The sequence below is a fragment of the Myxocyprinus asiaticus genome, chromosome 35, assembly GCF_019703515.2.
Source record: "Myxocyprinus asiaticus isolate MX2 ecotype Aquarium Trade chromosome 35, UBuf_Myxa_2, whole genome shotgun sequence".
Taxonomy (NCBI): domain Eukaryota; kingdom Metazoa; phylum Chordata; class Actinopteri; order Cypriniformes; family Catostomidae; genus Myxocyprinus; species Myxocyprinus asiaticus.
Window position 1 is genome coordinate 27,091,736 of NC_059378.1, and position 25,874 is coordinate 27,117,609.

General features: G+C 46.2%; 1 protein-coding gene across 9 annotated transcripts in view; it reads left to right on the top strand.

The window, feature by feature from the left end:
* The window catches only part of LOC127425930 (plasma membrane calcium-transporting ATPase 2-like), a 396,733-nt gene that overhangs the window by 140,570 nt on the left and 230,289 nt on the right, over nucleotides 1-25,874 (top strand). Inside the window, exon 1 of one of the 9 annotated variants that reach the window (XM_051672262.1) lies at nucleotides 1,037-1,136. The exons of the other annotated variants lie outside the window; for them this stretch is intronic. The gene's annotated coding sequence lies outside the window, so the exon portion shown is untranslated. Of the gene's footprint in view, nucleotides 1-1,036; nucleotides 1,137-25,874 lie in introns of those variants that run through there. 9 annotated transcript variants of the gene reach the window in all.

A 25,874-nucleotide genomic window follows, 5' to 3' on the forward strand; every position in this document is an offset into this window, starting at 1 on the left:
GTTCCTAGATTATAGTGGTGGAGCGATTCTGTAAAGTCCCAGTAAAGTATGTCAGATTGTGGTAAAATTGGCAAATTGCTTTCAGCAAAGGTTTTTGGGTATTTTGTGGCTTCTCATAACTTATTTGCACAGCTCCTTTAGTTAATGATGGCTGAAATAATGCAGATAGCATGTGCGGATAAACAGTGCTACCATCATCGGGTGCAATTTATCCTTAGTGTTCTGGCGGGTAAAATAAGCAGTACATATGTAGAGGCTTGCTCAGCATATTCTTTCTTTACAATAAGATAACTTTGATTAAGTGTTGTGTCTCGCAGTGATGCAATTTGTTTACTCCTGTGAAATTTTGTGTCTGAAATATTTATTTGCGAGAGTTATATTTGGAGCTCGACTGATTGTTGTTGGTTGATGCATAACATTGTATAAAACATATCAGCTGATGAAGTGTGTGTATGATCTGGGTTGGTTCATCAGGTTAGTATGAGTTAACTCAATAGGTTTAGGTAAAGACGGAGAGCTCAGAGTGCATGTCCTTGAAATCCCCCGTCCCTCCACCCGTTCAGCTGTCTAAATGGAGTGTCTTCCCGATGCTGTGTGTCCCACTGCTGTCTCCGTCTCCAGGGATGCAATGTCACCACAGAGAGAGAGAGAGCAAGCAAGAGAGGACGGGTCTGTGAAGCCAGATCGAGTGATAGAGAGAATATACAATGTCTCTCTTTCTCTTATTCAGCTGTCTCTCTCTTCCTGTATCTCTGTTTCTCTACTCCCTGATAATGTTCCAACACATCCAGTGTAATTAAAATGTGGTGTCTCTGAAATTATTTGTTCCTTTGTCTGTAATTACCTTTCTTCCTGCAGAGATTGATCTGTCCGTCTGTCTGTCTGTCTGTCTGTCTATCTATCTATCTATCTATCTATCTATCTATCTATCTATCTATCTATCTATCTATCAACCCCCCCCCCATCTCAATCACTCTCTCGCTGTCTCTCTCCTCCCTGTTGCTGTGAAGTACTGTAACAGGCAGAGTGTGAGTGTGCAGCATTAATTTAATCAGGCTCTCAGTACAGATGCTGAACGGTGATTCCAGCTCTCTGTGGCTAATAGCATTGTGGATTTGACATGATCGTCTAGCACTGTAAGTACAACTTTGCTACGAACATGTCACTGTTAAATGCATGTGTTGCCACAGCACCCTTGTTGCAGTGTGCAAGAATGTATCTTAAAGAGCAGTTGTGTAGAAATATGTGCTGCTTCATGCACGTGTTCAAGCCTGTGTCCTTCAAATGCAGAATGTTAACATGTTGGCAGGTGGGGGTGCCTGTCCCCTACATGCATTAGGTTTCATCCTGTGCCTTATACAGGGCAGCATTGGAAGCTCCAGTTACAGTTGAATGGGATTATGTCAAACCTCTCTTGCATGGCTCCCCTTAGATACGCATGAGCAAGGACATATTTGGTTGCCGAGTGGCGGCAGCGATGGTGTGTGACATGGTTTCACACTGTTCAGTTAGACGGATGTACAATGTTTCAGAGTGAGTCAGGCAGTATAAAGTTTGTTCTGCAGATCAGGATATAGCTTTACAACGTGGGGCACGGCGCAGTTGTCTTTGTGATGAATGGCGGTGACCTCGAAAGTGGTAGCTTCATTGCGACAACATTCATTTTGTGTTTCTTTTAATACAAATATTTTTAATAGAAGACAAAGGATTATATTCATAGCAATGTTGATAAAAATATTTTTTCCTGACGTTGTCAGGAAACAGCTCTTTGGACATCAGATTATCATGTTGTAAATAGTTGAAATTTGTAATTGTCACATTATACTTACTGCTTCAATAAAACACTTTCTAGAATATCATACATATAAAAAAAAATTACATAAAAAAAAGTGTTATTCGTAAACTGCATTGATTAAATACAATTTAAAGTTGTTTAACATTGAGCTATTTTATTTTATGTTTATGAATCCTTTGACCTTATGACTAAATACTGCAGCTGTGTTTTGATATAGCCGCCTACTCAGCATTTTTGTCATATCAGTTTTTACATTTTCGTCTTGTAACATTTGCACATTTGGTGTCATATGCACAAGTGCTGTGATAAGGCAGAGCAGATCTGACTCACAATTGGTTATCTAACGACTCACAAAGTGATCATCACTGCTGATTTGGATCATCCTTTATGTCGTGCAGTGGGGAGGTTACTCATTACCGGCGTGGAGCTCTGCGTGTGTGTGTGTTTGATTGTATCTGTAGGGGATCAGATTAGCGCATGCATTCTAATGCGTCATCCCAATGCAGTGCACATGTGCCAGGCATTTGCAAACCCACAGTCTGGGTTATGACAGACAGAAGTGTAGCCCGGCGGTGCTGGATCATCTGTCACACAGAATGAATGCACCATGAGGTCAAATGTTTTGCGTTATCCTGGAGGGATATTTATCTCTTTTACTCTCGTCTTTCTCTCCAGCGTAGCTATTGTGTTTTGTGCTTGTACAAGAGTACAGTATTAATCATTGGCTCAGGGATTGCGGGAGTTTTTTGTGGGGGTAGGGGGTATTCTGGGTGCTTTGAAAGGCTGATTCATTTGTGCTATGGACATGAACGATATCTTAAATTGTGTGCTTTGTGTAGAACATATTACTTTTTGCTATTCATTTTCGAAACAAACAGATCATTTTCACCTTGCAGACTAAAAAACTGGTGATAAAATCAAATGGACTTGGATATTGAAGACAAAACTAGAGACCATAATATCATAGAGAGATTGAGGGTGGGTTCTTTTGATTTGGGCTAGTAGGCAATCAACTAGCTACTACCCACAACACCCTAACAACCACCTAGCAATGCCTAGCAACCACCCTGGGGTGTGTTTCCCATACAACAACGCAACTCACTTCGTAACCACCATAGTACTATGCATCATTGTAGAAATTAACTAGCTAGTCACGACTGTTTCCTTAAGCCGTAGTAACCATGTCGCACTTACATCGTTCGAACCACATTGGTTGAGCTGTCGTTAATGCTGTTACACAGGGGGTGGAGTAATAGCTTCCAAAATTATTCAATTATAATAGCTCATTTACACATACACCAGAAAGCCTTTTAATGCAAGAATGCTGCTGAAGACAGGAAGCTGGCTTTTCACTTTGTAATGCGACAGATAAATTGCGCTGCATTCAATGGGTTTCCCTCTATATTAGACTTCGTTGTTTCCCGGATGCATTTGAGCATATGCACATGCGCACCTTAGCATTGTGTCAAAGAATTATGCAAAGGCAAATTCCACTCAGATTTTCTTCAGAAAATATAACATTTTAGTTTATTTTCAAAGTTAGGTGTTCTATGATTAATACAGTGTTTATTAAGACTGGATTTGCTTTATTGCAAATCATTGATCTCTGCATACTGAAGCCTATGTGAAGAAACCATTTTTAGTCATCTAATCGTGTCAGTATGTAAGACAGTGCTTTTGTAAGCTTTTTTTAGATCACCTTATCACAGCACAACAACAGATGCATCTTTGCACATGCCCAAGATACATTTCTCAGGACCACTTCTTCCATATTAGTAGGTGTAGTGTTCTTCTGATATAGTCATATCCACCTCAGCTACAAACCTTACATCATGATCCTTAATTTTTTATTTATTTTTTATATATATTCCTTATTTCAGTTGATGATTCAGTGGTCAGGCAGTCTGCATTCAGCTCTAGTTCGCATATAGAAATGGATGTCAAGCAATTATGCAGTATTGTTTGTGGTCTCTTAGGCGTGACCTTTGATTTTTTTTCAATGGCATTGAGATGGACATAAAAATTGTCACCTGACAAACCTCAGCCTGCTCCATGCCATGTCACAGCAACGTCTCAGCCTGCTCCATGCCATGTCACAGCAACGTCTCAGCCTGCTCCATGCCATGTCACAGCCAAACCTCAAACTGCCCCATGCCAAGTCACAGCCACGTCTGAGCCTACTCCACGCCATGTCACAGTCCAGCCTCCCGCGACTCATTGCTCGAAGCCCTTCACTGCCCTTGTCTCCAAGTTGAATTATCCACCACTGATATCAGTGTGTAGGGCCACGAAGACCCTTCCCCACAAATTGTCAGTGCCCTTGCCTGCCATGGCCAACGAGCTGACAGCCACGCCTGCCACGGCCAACGAGCCGACGGCCACGCCTGCCACGGCCAACGAGCTGACGGCCACGCCTACCACGGGCAATGAGCCGAAGGCCACGCCTGCCATGGCCAACGAGCCGACGGCCATGCCTGCCATGGCCAATGAGCCGACGGCCACGCCTGCCACGGCCAACGAGCCGACGGCCACTCCTGCCAAGGCCAACGAGCCGAAGCCCACCCTGCCAAGGCCAACGAGCCGATGCCCACGCCTGCCAAGGCCAACGAGCCGACGCCCACGCCTGCCAAGGCCATCGAGCCGACACCCACGCCTGCCACGGCAAATGTGCTGGAAGCTTCATCCATCCCAAAGCCTGCGTTGCCAGCTTCGTCCGTCCCAGAGCCTGCGTTGCCAATGTCAGCCTCCCAGAGGAGGAGGAGGAGGAGGAGGAGGAGGAGGAGGAGAAAGGCTTCCGTTTCCCAATCTCTGCCCATGTTCACGACCACAGAGGTCGTCTCCAAGTCTCTGCCTATGTACATGACCATGGAGGTCGTTTCCCAGTCTCCGCCCATGTTCACGACCACAGAGGTCGCCTCCGAGTCTCTTCCCACGTACACGACCATGAAGGTTGTTTTCAAGTCTCTGCCCATGTACATGACCACCGAGGTCATCTCCGATTCTCTGCCCTTGTACACGACCACGGAGGTCGTTTCCAAGTCTCTGTCCATGTTCACGACCACAGAGGTCATTCCCGAGTCTCTATCTACGCCCATGACCACAGAGGTCGTTCCGGAGTCTCTGTCCAAGCCCACGACCACAGAGGTCATTCCCGAGTCTCTGTCTATGCTCATGACCACAGAGGTCATTCCCAAGTCTCAGTCCATGCCCACGACCACAGAGGTCATTCACAAGTCTCTGTCCATGCCCATGACCACAGAGGTCATTCCCGAGTCTCTGTCCATGCCCACGACCACAGAGGTCGTTCCCGAGTCTCTGTCTATGCTCATGACCACAGAGGTCATTCCCAAGTCTCAGTCCATGCCCACGACAACAGAGGTTGTTCCAGAGTCTCTGTCCATGCCCACGACCACAGAGGTCATTCCCGAGTCTCTGTCTACGCTTATGACCACAGAGGTCATTCCCAAGTCTCAGTCCGTGCCCACGACCACAGAGGTCGTTTCCGAGTCTCTGTCCATGCCCACGACCACAGAGGTCATTCCCAAGTCTCAGTCCATGCCCACGACCACAGAGGTCATTCACGAGTCTCTGTCCATGCCCATGACCACAGAGGTCATTACCGAGTCTCTGTCCATGCCCACGACCACAGAGGTCGTTCCCGAGTCTCTGTCTATGCTCATGACCACAGAGGTCATTCCCAAGTCTCAGTCCGTGCCCACGACCACAGAGGTCGTTCCTGAGTCTCTGTCCATGCCCATGACCACAGAGGTCGTTTCCGAGTCTCTGTCCATGCTCACGACCACAGAGGTCATTCCTGAGTCTCTGTCCATGCCCACGACCACTGAGGTCATTTCCCAGTCATCCTGGACTCTTAGCCTCGAGCCTGCCATGGCTCTGCCTTCTACGGCTTCGCCCCTTGAGCCTCCCATGGCTCCGCCTTCCACGGCTCTGCACCTTGAGCCTCCCATGGCTCCGCCTTCCATGGCTTCGCCCCTCGAGCCTCCCATGTCTCCGCCTGCCACGGCTTCACTTCCCGAGCCTACTACAGCTCTGCCTTCCACGGATCTGCCCGCCACGTCTTCACTCCCCAAGCCTACAACAGATCTGCCTTCCATGTCTCCACCCTCAGAGTCTTCCATGGCTCCAGTCTCTAGTCTGTGGCTGCCTCCCAGGCCTCCAGATCCAGTCCCTACCCTGAGGTGGTCTCCTGGCCATCCACCTGATATACTCTGGTCTCCTGGGTCTTCTGGCCATCCACCTGATCTGCTCTGGTCTTCTGAGTCTCCTGGCCATTTGCCAGGTCTGCTCTAGCTTCATTGGTCTCCTGGCCGTCCGCCTGATCTGCTCTGGTATCCTTGGTCTCATGGCCGTCTGCCTGATCCGGTCTGGTCTTCTGGGTCTCCTGGCTGTCTGCCTGATCTGCTCTGGTTTCCTTGGCTCCCTGGTCGTCTGTCTGATCTGCCCTGGTTTCCTTGGTCCCCTGGTCGTCTACCTGATCTGTCCTGGTTTCTTTGAACCCCAGTGTCGCCTGCCTCCTTGCTTCAGGAGCCGCTCATGGGGGGGGGGGGCTCTGTCACGAATCCTGCCTCTGTGGTCCCTCCTGCTCACCACCAGAGGGCTCCATCACCTGGGTATTGACTTTAATTCTCTGGACTCCATTTCCCATAATCCCCGTACCTGGCACTGATTACCTGCTCAGCTGTTTCTCATTTACTCAGCTATTTAAGTCTCACTCTCACACTCTATCATTGCGAAGTCTTGTTTTTGCCCTGGCTGACATTTCTAAGCATTCTCTGAGTTTTCTGAATTAACTGTGTATGATCCTGGACAGTTTACCCTGTTTTGACCCATTGCTGCCTGTCTACTATTACTGCCTTGTTTACCTGGATATAAACTGTGATTGTCTGCTGCCTGCCCTGACCGCTTGCCTGTTTATTAACCACTCCTCTAGATTGCCTTTGATATTAATGTTGCTGGTGATTGACCCCTGCCTGCCTGTCTGTTTTACTACGTTTAATGTTGTTAAAGCTGCACATGGATCTCAACCCCGCTGACTCATCATTACAAGTGTGCTGCAAATGGGCTAATCTCTGTTAAACATAAATCGTCATTTCCTGAAGTGTTGCCGTGCACATTGTTTAGAACACATGACTCACAGAATGCATTATGATTCATGCAAATATTCTGTAATACTGTATTAATGGCATCTGAACAGCTGTCCTTATTGTGAAGTAATACAGCATTGAGAAGATCAGAATGAAATGTTTCTATGTTAAGACTGAGTAGTTTTACAGCCTCAAAAAAGTCTTGTTAATTACAAATTTATTGTCCTTGTGTTCTTCAACGCAGCAGTCTTGTCAAACTGACACAGTTTGAAAAGCAACACATCCATATTTCCATCTCCTTTTACCATAGGATTCTATGTAGATAATGCTTCTTTTTACATACATTATATCAACAGCAGTACATCATATTTATACAGCAACAATATAAATAGATAAACACAATTTCCACTGCATATAATCCTACTAATATTTTTTTTATTTATTGAAAAATAAATAGATTAATAACAATGATAATTATAAAATATTGGTAGCAATAGAGCCTTACAGTCGGGATTCAGAAGTAAAACAAATCCCATTAATTTTCTTCATAGAGAAATGTATTTTTAACATTAATTTATTAACATTTCAAGATGTGCATCTGTAAAATCAACACTTTTAGAAAATCGTATCTATTAGCTGAATTCCAGGTGAAGAACTACACTACCCATAATCACCAATCTTTGGCGTTAGAATGAAAACAGAAACTGCTACAAAAGAGCTCAGCAGTGACTGTGGATGTTGTAACCAGTCATTTTTCCCTACACTCTCAAGTCTTTTTATCTTAATATTTTGCAATGACCTGAAAATTTATTGTTTGTATATTAAATGAAATGAATGTAAATCATGTTGTACCTTCATTTTTGATCTGATTATATTGTTTGCAATTCTTCATGGTTTGAGTAGTTCATTTCCTTATTAAAGAATTTCAGTCCAACTTTCATTTTCATTTTTGCTTCAAATCAAAGTTGTAATGTTGTGATCTCTTTTGTGCTCTAATGAATGTAGCTAGCAAGTTAGCAGTGCTGCTTATGTTATCTGGCTTTTTAAGATTGGTCTCATAAGCCGCTTTTCCACCATCGGGCTGAACGGTTCTGGGCACAGTACTGAACGCTTACAGTAGCATTTCCACTTGAGCACGGTTCGGCACAGCACGATTATAATCAATTCTCGGCCCAGAATGCTTGGCACAGTTAGCTAACCTTACTCAACAGTTCTCAACCGTGCTGGTGATATGGCTTTAGTACGTGGCGACTTGTGTTTAGTTTATCATCATGGTTTTATTATGATGGTTTAACTAGTATTGTAGGCTACATTTATTTTTCTAAATACCTTTTCCATCAGGGAAGTAGATTACTAGCTCATTTAAACTCAAAATACAGCAGTATATTCTCAAATACTATTTTAATATGATACATATAATATTTTGTCAATAAATATCCTTTTTAGCTAGACTGGGAACTTTGACCTTTCTGCATGTTTGTGCCCAGTGGCAAACACAAGCCCTCAGCAAATTATGATAAACCTCTCTGCTTTTTTGTTTACTTTTCTTTTTGCGACATGGCCCGTGTCTTTGCTGTTTGTTAGCAGAGTAAAACCGGGGGGAAAAAGCAGTCCTAAAAACTGGAATATGTGATCATCCTCCATAGCGTGCCGCACTCGCTCCAATGTTTACCTTTCACGCCGTTGCCAATAGACAGGTCTATTGAGTACATTCTCCTGATTTCAACACACCACAGTGAAAAAAGAAACCATAACCACGCCAGCTGGCCCAGATCGGCAAAGAACAGTATGGTTTTCGATGAGAACTGTTCGGCCCAATGGTGGAAAAGTGGCTATAGTGTACTGTAGGACAAATTTAATTCCAAAAGGCAACTGAGCGAAAGAACAGTAGCCTGTTGCAAGAAACCTCTTCAGTTAAGATAACACTTAATAGCTTTAAAATTATAATTTCGTAACTTAAGGGCTTCTTTCAACTCGTTCCAGAAATATAAAGTGGCAAGAAAAAGTATGTGAACCCTTTGGAACTACATGCATTCATGTATGAATTTGTCTTAAAATCTGGTTTGATCTTCCTCTAAGTTACAATAATGTACAAACACAATCTGTTTTAACTAATAACACAAATTATTGTATTGTTCTTGTACATATTGAATACATCATTCAAAAATTTACAGTGTAGGTTGGAAAAAATATGTCAACTCCTAGATAATTAGAGTCAGGAGTTGGCAAACCTTACATCCAATAAATGAAATGAGATTTGAAGTGTTGGTCTGAGCTACTTTGACTTATAAAAATCACTCAGAAATTTTAAGTTTGCTATTCACAAGAAGCATCTGCTAATGTGGACCATGCCTCGCAAAAGAGATCTCAGAAGACCTAAGATCAAGAATTGTTGCATTGCATGAAGCTGGAAAGGGTTACAAACTTTTCTTGAAGAGCTTAGATATTCATCTGTCCACAGATAGACAAATTACCTTTTTTTGAGACAATTTAGTACTGTGGCTACTCTGCCTAAAAGTGTCCGTTCAGTCAAGATGACTCAAAGGGCACATCGCAGAATGCTCTGTGAGGTAAAAAAAGAACCCTAGGGTGACAGCTAAAGACTTGAAGGATTCATTAGTACTGGTTTACCTCTCTGTTCACGAGTCAACTAACTTCATGCTATAATTGAGCTACATACACTACAAGTCAATAGTTTTGAAACACTTGAATGAAATGTTTCTCATGATCTTAAAAATCTTTTGATCTGAAGGCTTATGCTTAAATGTTTGAAATTAGTTTTGTAGACAAAAATATAATTGTGCCACCATATTGATTTATTTAATTATAAAACTAAAATTTAATTAAAAAAGAAAAAACTTTTTTGAAATTGATGACTTGGACCAAATAATAAAGAAAAGCAGCCAATAAGTGCCCAACATAGATGGGAACTCCTTCAATACTGTTTAAAAAGCATCCCAGGGTGATACCTCAAGAAGTTGGTTGAGAAAATGTCAATAGTACATGTCTGCAAATTCTAGGCAAAGGGTGACTACTTTGAAGATGCTAAAATATAACACAGTTTTGATTTATTTAGGATTTTGTTTAGTCACAACATAATTCCCATAGTTCCATTTATGTTATTCCATAGTTTTGATGACTTTACTATTATTCTAAAATGTGGAAAAAAAATTATAATAAAGAATGAGTAAGTGTTTCAAAACTTTTATATGTAGTGTATTTGCTTACTTTGACAGGTTTACATGCTGACAGAGACCCCATAGATGAGCTCTGGATGATATGTTTGAGAGAGCGTTTGGATAGTAAGCCGTTAGAGTGTCAGAGATCCTTTCCAGATCAATACATCAGAATAGTGATGACTCATCTTCAATTGCCCTGTCATGCTTTTTCATAGAGCAGAAGCTTATGTATCATTTATTTTACCCCTGCTAATATAGCTGTAAAAAAAATAAAAAATTGTCTTGAAAGATAACAGACGAGCCAGTTGCTTAATCCAATACATGACATGATATTGAATGTTGGTGGTAATATACTAGGACGTATGCCTTTGAGATATTTGATGAGGATACAGCAATTACTACTGGATTTTTACAGAAGTAAATTTCTACATTGAAATTTCAGTATGAAACTCACTGCCACAATGGTAGAATGTTGTGTACAGTTGCCAGAGGGTTTCTTTCCAGTTGCTAAGCTTTTCTGAGTGGTTGTGAATATGTTACTATGCAGTTGCTAGGGTGTTCTGGGAGGTTGCTGGGATGATGCTTGTTGGCCCAAATAAAAAGAGCCCACCCCCAAGTCTGTATTATTACAGTCTCTATAATTTTCTGGTACCTTGATTTGCCTTGGGTCACTTCTCCAATAAGTAAGTCTAGACCAAACCACACAGACCTAAGTTCTAAAGAAATAATACGTTAGGTTGGATTAGGGGTTTGTTCAAATATATAACCGTAAGTATCCGTAATAGTAATTTGTTAATAGTAAATAGTAGTATATATTCCGAATAGCATACTGTACAAAAAAAATAAAAAAATAAAATAAAATAAAAAAAAAATAATAATAATAATAATAATTGTTGTATTTATACTGTGTGCAGTAAGTGCGTAACATATTTTCTGTATGCATGGAATACCCAGATGATGAACTAAATTTGCCAAGATGTGCAGTATACAGTGGAAGAATACTATATTACACAATCCTATGTGCTTGATTTGACCTTCCATTTCCAGTGGGATGAATTAACTGGATATAAATATCAACTGCATTCTCTTGTCTGACTCATTATTTGACATTATCTGCATGCCAAATGACATTTTTACACAAATTCTTGCCTCTTGCTTGCCTTAGAAAATACCACTAATTAGCCAGTGTGCAGTATATAAAGATATTATATATGTTAACCTTGTCTTGTGTATAATCCTTGTGCGACCCCGTGTACACATGTGTGGATGTTATAATTTGTCTTCGCTATACACAACACATCATTTAAATTAATTTAAACCAACTGATCTCAGTTCAGGAGATTCTTTGCTGTCAATAAAGGGTTCAATATTCGACGCACGGAGTCATCTGACAATACAACTTGGCGCTGACCACAGCGGAGTTAGTCTTTGGGAATAAAGTCAACAAAACTACATCTGGTAAGAAACCTTATTAAGTTTTACAAGTCAAAAGATTAGAGTCTCTAGTTTCAGCCGATATGGCATTTTTAAAATATGAGCGATTTATCACGAAACGCCACGCTGCTAAACACAATGTACACTAATGCTCAATTTAGCACATTTTTTACTTAGAAATCCTATATTTACTGTGCATTATCTCATTAAGAATCAATGGCTTCATCCAAAAGCGGGAACATTTTGCTTTCAGAGGCTTTATATGGAGTTAGAATGAAAATTAGGTGCACTTCAAACTGTTCTGAGACCAGTGCAGTCTGACCGCACACTGGAGCTTAAGTCATTCACTAAATTGGGAGCAAGGGAGCATCCTATAGCTCTCTATGCAGCTAAGTGCATTAAATCCAAACTTCCTATCAAAAGTTCAGTTTCAGGCTGCAGATGATGTTTGGACCACTCAACATATGTTTGGCAGACATGGGACAATGGTAATCAGTACATAGATCCAGAATTTATAATGTATAATTTTATTTTAACATGGTTGGCAGTGATTGGATGATGCTGGCCTTTACTTTAAATTAGAATAAATTATGCTAATTTCTGATGTTATGTCTGTAATGCCATGAAACCATGAATAACCAGCACTCCTGGAAGCATTATAACCAATCTGAAAAAAATAAATAAATAAAAATAAATAAATCAGACTTTCAATAGCTTGGTATTATTTTTAATTTCACAACTTAGTCCCGCTGTTCACATACGTTGACATCAATTTTTAGGAAAACTATTTGCTCTATAATTTATTAGGTTTTATTAAGTGCTACTAGTTACAAATCAAAAAGGGAAATGGAAAATGCACACAGCGGTCATGCTCAGGTCACACAAATACTCATCTTATTAACAATATTTTTTTGGCCTTCTGTTTTGTCGTACACAGGGGTTAAGTTGGGCCAAAATGGTCCGGAACTGCGTTCAGTCACAAAAAAACAAAAAACAAAAAAAAAGGCAGCTTGTTTGTCAATCCATTCCATTTCTGTATACTCTGGTTCAGTTTTTGTTTTATCCATTTTTTTACATTCTGTCCCCAGTTAGCTAGTGTACTTTCTCAAAAAATCTTTCAAGTTCATTATATTTGGATCCTGGTAGAGGTGGTTTATTCAAGAGCGGCAATATTCTCTAGAGCAGCACAAAATAGAGCACCCCCACACACAGACGCGCATTCCACTTCTCTATTGCTCCACGGTCGTTCTCTCTGTTCCTTAGACATTTGTGAAATATGCCACAAGCTTCACCCCGTTTTTGTCATCCACTGATTTTATTAAAAAGCTGTATAGCTGTACACGTATTAGGGGTGGGGGAAAAAAAATATTCTGTTACAAAAAGCAGTTCTTGAGACAAATCATTTTAAATTGTATTCGTTGATGAAAAATATATATTTTTTATTTAATAAAAAATAAATAAACATTAAGCTTAATATGCTAATACAATGATAGATAGATAGATATAGGAAGCTATATTTGTGCCGAATTCCACATGAACAGGTTTTCTCTCCATAAAGTTTAATCTCTTTAATTCTATTTATTTAGTCCTATAATCAATGCACCGCTGCTACAACCATAAAAGTGTTCACTGTTGGACGTCAAATCCTCTACTGATCCACAGTTTTATATGTGAGGTGTTGTGGAGAATATTCTGCAGATTCTGTCTGACACTGCTTTAATAAATAGTTGCAGTAAAAAAAAGTCTCATCAAACTGTTTGATGCTTTGAACTACATGTTGCGCATCCACAGTACTCATAATCTAACAGCTATGCGCTTTTGAATGCGGAGCGAGGATCACTCTGTGACTCCAAGTGCTCCGGTTACATTGACGCACATCATTATGCATCCAGAATGTGCATAAATGGTTTTGTGCCACTCTGTATTGGAATATTCTTGTTAAAACTGTGTTTAATGGGATAAGAGGTTAGTTATTTAGCCTTTTTATTTGTTAAATATCCATTAGTTACCCTGTTAAAGGGCTGAGCTTAGCGTCCATACTGTATATCCCTATAAACATGTCTAATCACAGATACGTGAACATAATGCAGCCTAATTATACAGTTTCTTAACACCAACTAGTTGACTAATAGCTCAGACAATGCACCGATAAGTCGATTATGAAATTTGTGTTTTTGCAAATCCCTGCCTTTTACCTGCAAATTCTGTATTACAGAGTGAAACAAATGTCATGTCTGACGTAACTGTTCTTATGAAAAAAGGGGTTAACACAGCTTAATATATCATATCACAATAATTAATAAGAAATCACAATACATATATCGCATTGGGATCTAAATATCGTTGTAATATTGAATCGGGAGGTCTGTGGCAATTCCCAACCCTAATACATATAAACTGTATATAGGATTTTTAAAATGCAGGAACAATCCAAAAAGTTGACCACTAAAAAAGTTTCACTGTTCTCTGTCACTGTTATTTGTATACTCCATTTTTGATACAGCATTTATTTTAATTTGTTTTTTTTTTGTTTTTGGAAATTTCCTACAGTACACTATAGCCACTTTTCCACCATTGGGCCGAACAGTTCTCATCGAAAACCATACTGTTCTTTGCCGATCTGGGCCAGCTGGCGTGGTTATGGTTTCTTTTTTCACTGTGGTGTGTTGAAATCAGGAGAATGTACTCAATAGATCTGTCTGTTGGCAACGGCGTGAAAGGTAAATTCTATTTTGCTCGCTTTTATTTAATACAAATATTTTCATTACAAATTATATTATCAGCATAACAATATGATAGGTTATAAAATTTAAAAAAAATCTGAATTTCCATAAACCATACACTAAGAATTTTTTTTATTATTATTAAGTTATAAAAAGGTAATTATGTTTTTCGGGGGCATGCCATATCTCACTTAGGCAGGGTTGGGAGGGTTACTTTTGAAATGTATTCCACTACAGATTACAGAATACATGCTATAAAATGTAATTTGTAATGTATTCCGTTAGATTACTCAAGGTCAGTAATGTATTCTAAATACTTTAGATTACTTCTTTGGCACTGGTGATTTTTTCAGTTGTTTTGACTATAAAAAATCTGCCAGTACAGTAAGACAAAATACACATGTTAAAAATACATTCTCTGAAAAACCTAAATATCTTATGCAGTGTTGTTCCCTATCTGTCACTCACTTGACGTTGTGTCGATGTAGTGACACTAGGGGTCACTCTTGGGAGCCCAAGACACCTCTGGTCTTTGATAAAAGGCCAATGAAAATTGGCGAGTGGTATTTGCATACCACTCCCCCGGACATACGGGTATAAAAGGAGCTGGTATTCAACCACTCATTCAGATTTTCTCTTCGGAGCCGAACGGTCGATGTTTACTGAGCTGACTGTTCATTCACCTCTGCTGGATCTGACAGCACATTTCAGCGGCTTCTCCCTCCTCTGCACTGGTGCACTGCAGAGAACGCCCCTGGGCGCTTCGGCAGAAATAAGAGAGTATATTTTTCTAAAAGAGTGTATTTCTCTAAACGAGCGGCACACAAGGAACGTCTTTTTAAAGACGCATCTTTTTAAAGATGCCTTTCCGTTTGTGTGTTATTCCTGGTTGCGGTAGTTATCTCTTAACTTCTGACAGTCACGATCGCTGTCTTTCATGTTTGGGCACGACCCACGCGGAGACAGCGTTCGTGGATGGATCATGTACTCATTGCGAGAACATGACCATGGCAACGTTGTGGTCGCGGCTTGCTTTCATAAGAAAGCAAGCTACCCCAGCGGCTCCCCGCCTCGGTCCTTCTACCTACGGGTATGAGGCCAGCGCAGCTAGCACTGGGGCCGATTTGGGGATCCCGATGGGACCACCTCCGCCGGGTATCCCCCCACGGACCTCCCATTCCCCAGCGCGCTCGTCTGCCCAGATCGGGCTTCCGGATGAGTCCGCTGGCTTGTCTCACGGCGAGTTCGACCTCTTGTTCGGAGCCCGCGAAGCTGATGAGCTCTTGAGCGCAGCATCAGAGAGCGGGCTCATCCACTCGGACGTGGAAGCCTCAGCTGGGCTCCCCCCCTCGGGTACGGTCGCCCAGTCACAGGCTGATGCGGAAATGACGGACATACTTTCCCAGGCAGCCGTGAGCATCGGGCTAGAGTGGAACCCTCTGCTCTCCCCTGAACCCTCGCGGCTCGATGATTGGTTCCTGGGCTCGCGGTGCCGCTCAAAGCAGCCACGCCTCGCTCCAGTTCCTTTCTTCCCAGAAGTGCACGAGGAGCTGACAAGGTCGTGGGAGACACCTTTTACTGCCTGGTCCCGATCTTTCAGCTCCCCCACCCTCGCTACCCTCGACGGTGGGACCCAGGGACGACAAAACCCACTGCCTTGGAGCTGGTAAGCAGACCACTCCATCCCCCGGTGGAGGGCCGGAAGGAGAATCTTTTGTTGCCTTTTCATTTAATTTCGCCACATGCCCAAGTGGCTGCGGTACCCAACAGTTCAGCAAAAGAGCGGTTTCCTCGTTCCCTGGGTCACATACCCAGTGTGCACGGCCGTCATCACGACCACTGTCCACCATTCCAATTTGGCAGGTTTGGCGCTCCAGCGGCGGTCTCCCCGCCCCTGCTTCACCCCGTTGCAAGGCTCCACCTGCCGGTACATCCGACTAGATTGTCCCCTTGGTCCCCCTCACCCGGAGCTTGGACGCGTGGCTTGCGCTTTCCAATCCGTCATGATGGCTGATCCGGACCGTCCGTCTCGGCTACGCGATTCAGTTTGCCAGGCGTCCGCTCAGGTTCAGCGGCATCCACTTCACCTTGGTGAAGGGCGAGAACACTGCTACCTTGCGTGCAGGGATCACTACTCTCTTACAGAAGGATGCGATAGAGCCTGTCCCTCCAGCCGAGATGAAGAAGGGGTTTTAATGCCCCTACTTCATTGTACCGAAAAAAGGCGGTCAATCTTGGACCTGCGAGTACTGAACCGGGCTTTACACAGACTCCCGTTCAAGATGCTGACGCAAAAACGCATTCTGGCGAGTGTCCGGCATCAAAATTGGTTCGCGGCGGTAGACCTGAAGGATGCGTACTTCCATGTCTCGATTCTACCTCGAAACAGACCCTTCCTGCAGTTTGCATTCAAGGGTCGGGCGTATCAGTACAAGGTCCTCCCTTTCGGCCTGTCCTTATCCCCTCGCGTCTTCACAAAGGTCGCAGAGGCAGCCCTTGCCCCGTTAAGGGAAGTGGGCATTCGCATCCTCAACTATCTCGATGATTGGCTAATTCTAGCTCACTCTCGGGATGTGTTGTGTGTACACAGGGACCTGGTGCTCTCGCACCTCAGCCGACTAGGGCTTCTGGTCAACTGGGAAAAGAGCAAGCTCCTCCCGGTTCAGAGCATCTCTTTTCTCAGTTTGGAGTTGGACTCAGTCTCGTTGACGGTCCGCCTCACGAATGAGAGCGCACAGTCGGTGCTGACCTGTTTGAAGGCGTTCAGACAGAAAACAGCGGCTCCACTGAAAGTCTTTCAGAGGCTCCTGGGGCATATGGCATCCTCAGCGGTGGCCACTCCACTCGGGTTGATGCATATGAGACCGCTTCAGCACTGGCTTCAGACTTGTGTCCCGAGATGAGCATGGCGCTGCGGGACACATCGCGTGGCCATCACGCCGATCTGTCACCGCCTTTTCAGCCCTTGGACCGACCTCACGTTTCTACGGGCAGGCATTCCCCTAGAGCAGGTCTCCAGGCACGTTGTGGTTATGACAGACGCCTCCAAAATGGGCTGGGGTGCTGTATGCAATGGGCACGCAGCCGCCGGCTTATGGACAGGCCCGCGGCTGCATTGGTAAATCAACTGCCTTGAGTTGCTGGCAATTCTGCTAGCCCTGCGGAGGTTTCGGCCGTTGATCCAGGGCAAGTATGTGTTATTCCAGACAGACAACACGGCAACGGTAGCATATGTCAACCACCAAGGCGGTCTGTGCTCCTGTTGTATGTCACAACTCTACCGCTGTCTCCTCCTCTGGAGTCAGCAGCACCTCAAGTTGCTGCGAGCAACTCACATCCCGGGCGACCTCAACACTGCAGCGGACGTGTGTCATGGCAGGTTACCCTCAGGGGAGAGTGGAGACTCCACCCTCAGATGGTCCAGCTGATTTGGAGTTGATTTGGGCAGGCACAGGTAGACCTGTTCGCCTCACAAGAATCCTCCCACTGCCCGCTCTGGTACGCCCTCACCGAAGCACCTCTCGGTATAGACGCGCTGGTACACAGCTGGCCCCCTTGACTTCGCAAATATGCGTTTCCCCCAGTGAGCCTACTTGCACTGATCCTGTGCAAGGTCAGGGAGAACGAGGAGCAGGTCGCCCTGGTAGCACCCTACTGGCCCACCCAGACGTGGTTCTCAGACCTCAAGCTCCTCGCGACAGCCCCCCTTGGCAAATTCCCCTAAGGAAGGACCTTCTTTCTCAGGGATGGGGCACCATCTGGCACCCACGACCAGACCTCTGTAATCTCCATGTCTGGCCCCTGGATGGGACGTGGAAGATTTAAGCGGTCTACCACCCGCGGTGGTAGACACGATCACTCTGGCTAGGGCCCCCTCTACGAGGCGCCTGTATGCCTTGAAGTGGCGTCTGTTTGCTAAGTGGTATTCTTCCCGACGCGAAGACCCCCAGAGATGCGCGGTCAGATTGGTGCTTTCCTTCCTGCAGGAGAGGTTGGAAGGGCGGCTGTCCCCCTCCACCTTGAAGGTGTATGTAGCAGCTATAGCGGCACACCACGACACAGTGGACGGTAAGTCCTTAGAGAAGCACGACCTGATCATCAGGTTCCTGAGAGGCACCAGGAGGTTGAATCCCTTCAGACCGCGCCTCGTTCCCTCATGGGACCACTCTGTAGTTCTTCAGGGTCTACAGAGAGCCCCCTTTGAGCCCCTGCAGTCAGCTGAGCTTAAGGCACTCTCCTTGAAGACTGCCCTCATGACTGCGCTCACTTCCATCAAGAGGGTAAGAGACCTGCAAGCATTCTCTGTCAGCGAAACGTGCCTGGAGTTCGGTCCGGACTACTCTCACGTTATCCTGAGACCTTGACCAGGCTATGTGCCCAAGGTTCCCACGACCCCTTTTAGGGACCAGGTGGTGAATCTGCAAGCGCTGCCCCAGGAGGAGGCAGACCCAGCCCTGTCGTTGCTGTATCCGGTGCGCGCTTTACGCATCTATTTGGATCGCACGCAGAGCTTTAGAGTCTCTGAGCAGCTCTTTGTCTGCTTTGGTGGACAGCGGAAAGGAAGCACTGTGTCCAAGCAGAGGATCGCCCACTGGCTCATTGATGCCATAACTATGGCATATCACGCCCAGGACATGCCGCCCCCTGTAGGGCTATGAGCCCATTCTACCAGGGGTGTAGCGGCCTCCTGGGCCTTGGCCAGTGGTGCCTCTCTAACAGACATTTGCAGAACAGCGGGCTGGGCAACACCCATAACCTTTGCGAGGTTCTACAATCTCTGTGTGGAACCGGTTTCATCCCGTGTAGTGGCATGCATGTAAGTCTGGGACAGCTGGCCGGGTGTATCGCTTGCGCATAGCGCCTTTCACCTCCCCTGAGCTGAAGATGTGCGCCGTTGACTCCCAGTAGTGTTCACAAACTATTCATTTCCCTGTTGGGAAACTGCATCTTCCTTGGGCAGAGGCCCCTCTGCCCCAGTCACCATGCTTGTAGAAACTCCTCCCCCGTAGGGTAGGACCTACCATGGGACTTCTCCACATGGCATACTTCCGACAAAGCTCGGCAAGAACATGTGATGTATTTCCACTCAAAATACCCCCCCCCCCCCTTTGGGCGGGGTGTGGTCTCTGCGGTGTCTTCCACTTGGGACTGACACCCCACCCCGACTAGACTTGGTGGCCCCAGTCGGTTAATTCCTTTTTTTTGGGGAGAGGGAAATAAAGGGGATAAGAGGCCATGACTGGGCTAGCCCGTCTCTATCTTTTGGGTAGTCGACTTGTACCCAAAGGGCCGTTCGACACTCATAACAGTGTTGGGGGAGGTTACGTGTCAGCCTGGTGCGCTGGCTACGAGGCACACAGTGGTCTGCCTGTCACACACCACCAGTTCACGTAACACAGTTCAGCCAGTTGCGGCGTTTCGTATAGGGACCCCTAGTGTCACTACATCGACACAACGTCGAGTGAGTGACAGATAGGGAACGTCCAGGTTACTTGCGTAACATCCGTTCCATGATGGAGGGAACCTTGTCTCAGCTCCTCAGCACAAAATCTGAATGAGTGGTTGCATACCAGCTCTTTTTATACCCGTATGTCCGGGGGAGTGGTATGCAAATACCACTCGCCAATGTTCATTGACCTTTTATCAAAGACCAGAGGTGTCTTGGGCTCCCAAGAGTGACCCCTAGTGTCACTACATCAACACAACATCTCGTTCCCTCCATCAGGGAACGGAGGTTATGCAAGTAACCAGGACGTTTCTAAAACAAGATAAATAAAATGTATCTTGTTTTAAGGATTTTTTTTATTTTTACAGGAAAACAATAAAAAAATTATTATCAAGAATACGATTTTTGCCCTAATATCAAAGGTCTTACTAGAAAAAAAAAGAAATTATGATTCAACTTGAATTTTCTTGTTAAAAAAATATGATCGTGCCTGGTAACATGCATGTAAAATGGCTAGATATAGCATTTTAGCTTAGCGTAAAGCTGACAATTTACACAAGGTCTATTTCTATTTCTTCTTCTCCAAACTTACTTCAAATTTACTTCTCTATCTGCTCGTATGAATGTAACACATCATTAGAAAGTGTTTCACTGCTGTTCAAATGCACTTTGGATCGCATCATTTATATGTATAAATGTTTTCCATCTGAAAGGACTAAATATTAAATGAAACAAATGACAATAAAATGCAAAGTAATCTCTTCAGTAATCAAAATACTTTTTGAATGTAACTATATTCTAACTACCAATGATTTAAATTGTAACTGTAGTTGAATACAGTTACTTATATTTTGAATTTAAATATGTAGTCCCGTTACATGTATTCCATTACTCCCCAACCCTGCACTTAGGATAACCACCTTAAAAATTCTAATTTAATCCCTGGCTGTAAACTTCCTAATTAATCTTTCTAATCAAAGATGCTTGAACATCAGTTAAATGGGCTATCATGTTAACCCACCCTAACCCTAACTCTAAATAGATAATCTGTTCTTTGGCGAATTATATTCCTAAGAAAACAAGATTCACAGAGACCACAAATAATAATAATGATAAAAAATAAATACTGTAAAAAATATATTTTTTAATTTTTTGCACAAAGAAAATTAAGCCCCTAACCCTAAACCTAACTCTACCCCAACCCTTACCCTAAAACCTAACTCTAGCCCCTAACCCTAACCCTACTCCTAAACCTAACCATATCTCAACCTCAATAGCAGCAAATGTGAATCTTGTGAGAATTTTGCAGAACGTCCTGGTTACTTGTGTAACCTCCGTTCCCTGATGATGGGAAAGAGACGTTGTGTCAATGTAGTGACACTAGGGGTCACTCTTGGGAGCCCGAGACACCTCTGTTCTTTGATAAAAGGCCAATGAAAATTGGCAAGTGGTATTTGCATACCACTCCCCTTGACATACGGGTATAAAAGGAGCTGGTATGCAACCACTCATTCAGGTTTTATGCTGAAGAGCTGAGACAAGGTCCCGGCCATTTCAGCAGGTAGTTCAGTGTTGTGCCAGGAGGGACACAACGTCTCGTTCCCTCCATCAGGGAACGGAGGTTACGCAAGTAACAGGATGTTCCCTATCTGTCACTCACTCGATGTTGTGTTGATGTAGTGACACTAGGGGTCCATATACGAAATGCCGCAACTGGCTGAACTGTGTTATGTGAACTGGCGGTGTGTGACAGGCAGACCACTGTGTGCCTCGTAGCCACCGCACCAGGCCGACACATAACCTCCCCCAACGCTGTTATGAGTGTCGAATGGCCCTTCGAGGACAAGTCGACTGCCCAAAAGATAGAGACAGGCTAGCCCAGTCGTGGCCTCTTATCCTCTTTTTTTTGCCCAAGGAAGACGCAGTTTACCAACAGGGAAACGAATTAGCGGAAGATATATGTCACATGGGGTTACCTACGGGGAACAACCACATGCGGAGCACCTACCCCAGTACAGGGCTTAGTTAGCACGTATACTGAGCCAGCAGCAAGTTTCTCCGCAAACTCGTCTGCCACAGGGCTCGGAGGAAAGGAGGGAACACAGTTTGTGAACACTACGGGGAGTCAACGGTGCACGCAGCTCAGGGGAGGTGAAAGGTGCTATGCGCAATTGATACACCCGGCCGGCTGTCCCGGACTTACCTGCTTGTGCGTGCCACAACACAGGACGAAACCGGTTCCACCCGGAGATTGTAGAACCTCGCAAGGTGTTGGGTGTTGCCCAGCCCGCTGCTCTGCAAATATCTGTTAGAGAGGCGCCACTGGTCAAGGCCCAGGAGGCCGCTACACTTCTGCTAGAATGGGCTCATAGCCCTGCCGGGGGCAGCACATCCTGGGCGTGATATGCCATTGTTATGACATCAATGGGCCATTGGGCAATCCTCTGCTTGGAGACAGCACCGCTGTCCACCAAAGCAGACAAAGAGCTGCTCAGAGACTCTAAAGCTCTGCGTGCGATACAAATAGATGCGTAAAGCATGCACCGGACACAGCAACGTCAGGGCTGGGTCTGCCTCCTCCTGGGGCAGTGCTTGCAGGTTCACCACCTGGTCCCTAAAAGGGGTCATGGGAACCTTGGGCACATAGCCCCGTCGGGGTCTCAGGATCATGTGAGTGTAGCCTGGACCGAACTCAGGCACGTTTCACTGACAGAGAACGCTTGCAGGTCTCCTACCCTCTTGATGGAAGTGAGCGCAGTCAGGAGGGCAGTCTTCAAAGAGAGTGCCTTAAGCTCAGCTGACTGCAAGGGCTCAAAGGGGGCTTTCCGTAGACCCTGAAGAACTACAGAGAGGTCCCATGAGGGAACGAGGCGCGGTCTGAAGGGATTCAGCCTCCTGGCGCCTCTCAGGAACCTGATGATCAGGTCGTGCTTCTCTAAGGACTTACCGTCCACTGTGTCGTGGTATGCCGCTATAGCTGCTACATACACCTTCAAGGTGGAGGGGGACAGCCGCCCTTCCAACCTCTCCTTCAGGAAGGAAAGCACCGATCCGACTGTGCATCTCTGGGGGTCTTTGCATCGGGAAGAACACCACTTAGCAAACAGACGCCACTTAAAGGCATACAGGCGCCTCGTAGAGGGGGCCCTAGCCTGAGTGATCGTGTCTACCACCACAGGTGGTAGACTGCTTAAGTCTTCTGCGTCCCATCCAGGGGCCAGACATGGAGATTCTAGAGGTCTGGTCGCGGGTGCCAGATGGTTCCCCGTACCTGAGAAAGAAGGTCCTTCCTCAGAGGAATTTGCCAGGGGGTGCTGTCGTGAGAAGCGTGAGGTCCGAGAACCACGTCTGGGTGGGCCAGTAGGGTGCTGCCAGGACGACCTGCTCCTCATCCTCCCTGACCTTGCACAGGGTCTGTGCAAGTAGGCTTACTGGGGGAAACGTATATTCGCAAAGTCCAGGGGGCCTGCTGTGTGCCAGCGCGTCTATACAGAGAGGTGCCTCGGTCAGGGTGTACAAGAGCGGGCAGTGGGAGGATTCTTAAGAGGTAAACAGGTCTACCTGTGCCTGCCTGAATCGACTCCAAATCAGCTGGACCACCTGAGGGTGGAGTCTCCACTCTCCCCTGAGGGTAACCTGCCCTGACAGCGCGTCCGCTGCAGTGTTGAGGTCTCCCGGGATGGGAGTGGCTCGCAGCGACTTGAGGTGCTGCTGACTCCAGAGGAGGAGACAGCGGGTGAGTTGTAACATACAACAGGAGCGCAGACCGCCTTGACGGTTGACATATGCTACCGTTGCCGTGTTGTCTGTCCGAACTAACACATGCTTGCTCAGGATCAACAGCCGAAACCTCTGCAGGGCTAGCAGAATTGCCAGCAACTCGAGGCAGTTGATGTGCCAATGCAGCCGCAGGCCCGTCCATGAGCCGGCAGCTGCGTGCCCATTGCATACAGTGCCCCAGCCTGTTTTGGAGGCATATGTCGGAACCACGACGCGCCTGGAGACCTGCTCTAGGGGAACGTGTGCCCATAGAAATGTGAGGTCGCTCCAAGGGCTGAAGAAGCGGTGACAGATCATGCATGATGGCCACGCGATGTGTCCCGCACACCATGACCATCTTGGGACTCGAGTCTGAAGCCAGTGCTGAAGTGGTCTCATATGCATCAACCCGAGCGGAGTGGCCACAGCTGAGGATGCCATATGCCCCAGGAGCCTCTGAAACAGTTTCAGTGAATCCGCTGTCTTCTGTCTGAACACCTTCAGACAGGTCAGCACCGACTGTGCCCGCTCGTTTGTGAGGCACGCCGTCAACGAGACTGAGTCCAACTCCAAGCCGAGAAAAGAGATGCTCTGAACCGGGAGGAGCTTGCTCTTTTCCCAGTTGACCTGAAGCCCTAGTCAGCTGAGGTGGAAGAGCACCAGGTCCCTGTGTGCACACAACACATCCTGAGAGTGAGCTAGGATTAGTCAATTTTCGAGATAGTTGAGGATGCGAATGTCCACTTCCCTTAGTGGGGCAAGGGCTGCCTCTGCGATCTTCATGAAGACACGAGGGGACAAGGACAGACCGAAAGGGAGGACCTTGTACTGACACGCCTGACCCTCGAATGCAAATCGCAGGAAGGGTCTGTGTCGAGGTAGAATCAAGACGTGGAAGTACGTGTCCTTCAGGTCTATCGCGTCCTTCAGGTCTATCGCCAATCTTGATGCCGGATGCTTGCTAGAATGCGTCTTTGCGTCAGCATCTTGAACGGGAGTCTGTGTAAAGCCCGGTTCAGTACTCGCAGGTCCAAGATTGGCTGCAACCCATCACCTTTTTTCAGTACAATGAAGTAGGGACTGTAAAACCCCTTCTTCATCTCGGCTGGAGGGACAGGCTCTATCGCATCCTTCTCTAGGAGGGTAGCGATCTCCGCGCGCAAGGTAGCAGCGTTCTCGCACTTCACCGAGGTGAAGTGGATGCTGCTGAACCTGGGAAGACACCTGGCAAAGTGAATCGCGTAGCCGAGTTGGACGGTGCGGACCAACCATCGTGATGGATTGGAAAGCGCAAGCCACACGTCCAAGCTCCGCGCGAGGGGAACCAATGGGACAATCTCGTCGGATGTACCAGCGGGTGGGGCCTCGCAGAGGGGCGGAGCATGAGGTACCATACTGTGTCGTGGCCGTGCTGAGTTCAGGAACATCGAAGTACTTACCTGGCTCCTTGTGACCACCCCTGGAACAGCCTGGGATGGGGAGGAATTGGCCTGTCCTTGTGACCCGTGGAGACTGTCACATCGGGGGCGGATTTGTGCCACAGCTGGGCGCTCAGGGGCGGGGAGACCGCCACTGGAGCGCCAAACCTGCCAAAATGGAGTGGTGGACGGTGGTCGTGATGAAGGCCGTGCACACCGGGTATGTGACCCAGGGAACAAGGAAACCGCTCTTGCTGAACTCTTGGGTACCGCAGCCAATTGGGCATGCAGTGCAATTAAATGCAAAGGTAACAAAAGATTCTCCTCCCGGCCCTCCACCGGGGATGGAGTGGTCTGCTTACAAGCTCCAGAGCAGCAGGTTTCGTCGTCCCTGGGTCACCCGTCTCAGGGGCGCTTCAAAGCCTTCGCGGGTTATTGGCGGCCGTGAGATGGGTGGCATCTGCTTCCTGCGGTGGGCTCCACGCCGGGTCCGGGCCGCAGGGGCAGAGCCGGTGCAATCACCGCAGGGGGATGCCCTTGGCGACGAGCAGACAGGGTGTGGGATATTGAGCCGCGCCGGGGCAGGATGTGCCGGATAACCTCCATCTGCTGCTTCACCGCTGAGAACTGCTGAGCAAAGACCTCGATGGTGTTGCCGGACTGGCCAACCTGGGAAATGGGGGCACCAAGGAACTGTGCCTTGTCGGCCTCTCCCATCTCGATAAGGTTGAGCCAAAGGTGGTGCTCCTGGACCACCAAGGTGGACATCGCCCACCTGAGAGACTGCACCATGACCTTCGTCGCCCGGTGAGTGAGGTCGGTCACCGAGCGCAGCTCCTGCATCAATCCCGGGGCGGAACTACCCTCGTGCAGTTCCTTTAGCACCTTGGCTTGGTGGACTTGCAGGATAGCCATGGCATGCAGGGCGGAGGCGGCTTGTCCAGCGGCACCATAGGCTTTGGCCGTCAGGGATGATGTTAACCTACAGGCCTTGGACGGGAGCTTTGGGCGCCCA